The sequence below is a fragment of the Dendrobium catenatum genome, unplaced genomic scaffold, assembly GCF_001605985.2.
Source record: "Dendrobium catenatum unplaced genomic scaffold, ASM160598v2 fragScaff_scaffold_974, whole genome shotgun sequence".
Classification (NCBI taxonomy): domain Eukaryota; kingdom Viridiplantae; phylum Streptophyta; class Magnoliopsida; order Asparagales; family Orchidaceae; genus Dendrobium; species Dendrobium catenatum.
Window position 1 is genome coordinate 1,842,413 of NW_021319436.1, and position 4,753 is coordinate 1,847,165.

A 4,753-nucleotide genomic window follows, 5' to 3' on the forward strand; every position below is an offset into this window, starting at 1 on the left:
GTCTACCCGGGTCTGGTTAGGGTCGACCCGATTGAACCCGGGTCAATTCCAGGTTCGACCCGAACCCGACCCGTGACCCGAACTTGACACCCCTATTAAAAAGTAGTTCAATTACAAAAATAAATATTGTTTAGCTCAACAGTCGTAAGAATAGTTCACTCACATGTATTTTTTGCTCATTGTAATGTTAATAAATACCAGCTTATATCCTTTAAATGGACTCTAAAGCCATACAAACGCAGCAAAGTATGCCCCTAATCCCTTCCATTCATGCATCGGCTTGGTCAAACTCATGCTGACTTGTACTTTCCTTACATTTTGAGGTTATAGTCGCCTCATATTTTTACTAAATAGAATTCAATACATATGATAAATATACATATTTCTACTTTATGCAAGTTAGCAACAAAAATGAAATAAAATTTAATATCATAAAAAAATAAAGCCTTAGCTTGTACTATTTTGCAAATAGAACCATTGGTTCATGCAACATAAAAGGTAAGCCCAATTATGACAATGATGGTATGACCAATAAAAATGCAAATATATGAAATAATATGATGCATTCACTAATTACTAATGATAACGAATGATGGTGTATGGTGTTGAGTCATGGGTGGACATGAGCATCGATAGGAGATGTGGCATAAGGTGAGATGAACTAGGAGTTGATGGGGGTGGTTAGAAGAGGTGGGGAGGCAATTGGGTGGTGCATGGGGTGGGGTGGATGGTGATGGTAAGGGATGGAGATAGCATAGGTTCACGCATCTAATCAGCTCGCGTGGTTCACCGGTTCCACCAACGTAACCCTTAGATATAGTGAAAAAGTCGATACAGAGGTGCGCTTCAAGTGGGGGGTGTGCTGTCCATATTGGGCTGGGCCCTTCCCCATAAGGCCCCACCGTCGGGCATAAGCGCCCTCTTGCTACCCATATGCAAGGCGCCGTCTTAGCCTTCCCTTTCGGCGGTCGACATAGAGCACAAGATAAGAGAGTCACAGTCGAGAGAGCGAACTGATATGGTGAGAGGAGGGAAGTACCATATGAATCATAGAAGGTCATTAGCGTGGTTGAGAAAAGGTAGAGTAAAGCTTTGGAAGGGATGAAATCCGGCTATAACGGATGAATTGATTTATTAGAGGTTCGCGAGTGATCTCGAGTATCGATCGTAAATAAATAATATTTTTGTAGTGTTAATATAAAATAAAGAGATTATGTTGAATGTTCATTTACTTAATACTTGGTAAGAGATTCTTTTATATAAAATTAAGAATATTGAATATTCTGCTTGTTGACGCATATTAGATAACTGAGGCTCATTATGTAAGAAGAGAGAGAAAAAGAAATTTTAAAGGGAGAGAATTTAGAGAGAGAACAAACTGATATCATTATCCAGCATTTTCTCTCTCCTATTTCTATATTACTTTTTTTTTTCCTTAAGCCAATACCTATGATGTCATCAAATCTGATACATGTGCGCCGCTTATATGCTCACCTTGTAAAATTTAATCACGTTCAGATACTAATACAATAAATAACGAAGATACGAAAGTCATCAGGCAAAAGTCCATTCAGTCCAGATGAACAATCTTAATTACGATACTGGTACTCGGAACTTCATAACGTATGATTTATTAAAGAATTGCTCTTGAATTTAGAGCATGTTGAAGATGTTAGGGACGTGAAAGTAAATCACATCAAGAAAAAAGAAAAAAAAATGCAACTAAAAGTAAAGAATATCATGATTTAAAATGAAAAAAATTTAAAATCGAAAAAAACTCACGGAGCCACACCACATCAAGAAATTCATTATGAAAAATGAGAGAAATAAATGAAGATCTCTCTTCTCTCTCACTCGATCATTTTTTCTCTTCTCATTTACATTGTTCTCACACACTACACAAAAGAGAAAAATAAGAAAGTAAACCGTATAGTCCACCTAGAAACACTACGTCTCTCAACACACTACCTCCAGTCCGCCTGACAGCACTGTGGGGCTCCTAACAGTGCTGAGGAGCTCCCTTATAAGTCTTTTTCCCTAGCAAACTTTGCAGTGCCAGGATGTTCGGGTACATAGCGTTGTGACGTTTTACACACTCGAATCCAAGCAGTTGGAGAACCCCCGCACCCTCCAGTGAGCATGAGAAATTGAATTGAGGTCCTATGCAACAGTACGAACAACCCGATTGGCCGACACAACTAAATTCCGCACAGACTAAGAAACGATGGTGATCAGCTACGTACACAAATAATTAATAAGTCGTACCTAATCAAATAAAATTTATTTATATTTAACTCATTAAAAAAGAGTTTAAATTTGGTTCTTTTTCATAACGAAGTGAGTCAAATATGAGTTTCTTAGCGAGTCAAATATGGGTAGTTCGTGACCCATATTTCCTTACCAGTCCATGAAGCCACACACTAATTTAAGAAGCAATTGTTTTGTTTTCATGTCGATGAATTTTTATCTATTTTGATTGAAATGGATAGAAACTTATTATTATTATTATTATTATTGTTGTTGTTGTTGTTGTTGTTGTTTGTTACTTTTTGTCAATTTACGAGTAATTTTACTGAGTTTATTAACCTAATTCATATAAGTAATTTATAATTAAATAATTATTGTTATTTACTTATTTCATATCATGAAAATATTTTTGTGAATATGTTCATTAAATAGAGTATTTTTCTTAAATAAAAGCAAAATGAGTTCTACAGAAGCGATTCATGCTCTCTTTACATTATATATGATGCAATCTGATCCGTTTGGGACCATCAACAGCGGCCCAGATTGGGCACTATTACGCTGTGGACAAGAAAAGCTGGCCAGGTTGTCACATAAATTATTTATTTAATTATTCAATTTTAAATTCTTAAAAATTTATGAATTCCTTTTCTAATAAAATAAATGGCAAAACCTAAGAAATTAGTTACATAGGACAAAAATTGAGTTACCATACGGGAAAAAAAAATATTCTGATAAATTTCAAAGTTTGTAATGAAATTAGGATATTCTGTATATATATATAATCTGACTTAAAATCAAGTCTTTGACAATTGGATCACACGATGAACCAAAAGAATAAAATGTTAGCAATTCGATGATTCGGCCGGAGTGGAATAGGATGATATAATAAATAATAATTATTGATATATCATCAAAAAATTATCTTGATCGTGCACAAATCTCAAGGCAAATATCAAGTTGGAAATTTCAAAATTAAATCGAAAATCATTTGAACTCTGATTTTAGCAAACTTACAATCGAACTGAACTTCTCGAAAATACAAATCCAACGACACCAAATTCAACCCAATCCGAGCTCAAATAGGGCCAAATCAAAGAGCTGAAGTGTGTTTTGAATGTTCGATCCATAATTTGGATTACCAAACAGTTTCCAAACGTGACATGCTTATAATCGAATCGACTAGCTCAACGAGACAAATCCAACAAGAGCAAGATCGTCAAATTCCGATATCGTTAAGACATCAAATGCCCAATAAATGGTCCATGATCAAGGGATTCAACATTGGCCGTCCATTCAAACCACTCCCAATTTAAGTAGAAAAGGTTTTTTTTTTTTCATTTCATATAAGTATAAGCTTTATCATTGTTAATTTTAGGCCATCTGATTTGGTATGAATAGCTCAAATCATTTTTCAAATGAAATGTGCGGTTATTCAAAATCAGGACTGGTTTAGAGATTGACAATCAAACTGCTGGTTCGAACAATTCAATTGCAGTTTTGTACGAAACCGATTTTATAGTAAACTATAACTGTTAGGCGGACTGTTCGTAGTTTAACCTGTTGAACCGGCCGGTCCTATCCGATTTTTAAAGTCATGCTTAAAACATCTTTAAGGCCCATTTTGATACATTTTAGATATGGATATCGTGAAATAATTTTTTTCTTAGGTGCTATTTGGTTGCCTGATAATAAAATACAATGCAAAAAGAATGCAGTATAAAAAGAATGTGATGTAAAAGAAATATTTTGGAGTTATTTGGATGAGTGTAAAAGCTGGAATGCATGACTTTACTTTTTTGTTTGGTTTGAAGGAAAATGTAAAAAGGTTGCATCCTGGGTGCCTAGCGATCGGCGGTGGTGGTTAGCAATCATAGGTGGTCAAACAAGCTTTGGAGCGCTGTAAAGGGTTCTCGCTCAAAACTTTGTGAGAATGATTTACCTAAAAAAAGAGCTAAAACAGAATATACTATATTTAATTTACTTTGCCTTAAATTTATTTTTCATCTAGTCCAACTCCAAAATTTTTAGAACTTCAGCATTCATTTTAATTTACACTCATGATACTTACAACCAAATAGCCCCTTTGAATATGTGGAAAATTTTTATATTTATTTTCAGATGAGAAAAAAATAAATTATTAATCAAATATTATATTAGATTTATTTTATATCAAAAATACTTTTAAAATTCATTTTAGATTATGTTATTGTCCTTTTAGATTTATTGAAAAGAAAATTATATTAAAATATTGATACGTCATCACAAAATTATCTTGATTAGGCACGAATCTCGAGGCAAAATCAGTTCGGAAACTTCAAAAATTAAATTCTAGAGCATATGAACTCCGATTTCAGCGAGCTTATAGTCAAACTGAGCGTCTCGAAAATACAAATCCAACGACACCAAATTCGACCCAATCCGAGCCCAAATGAGTCCGAATCAAGGACCCGAAGCGCTGTTGGAAGGTTCAAACCGCAATTTGAGTTACCAAACGGTCTCCAATTTT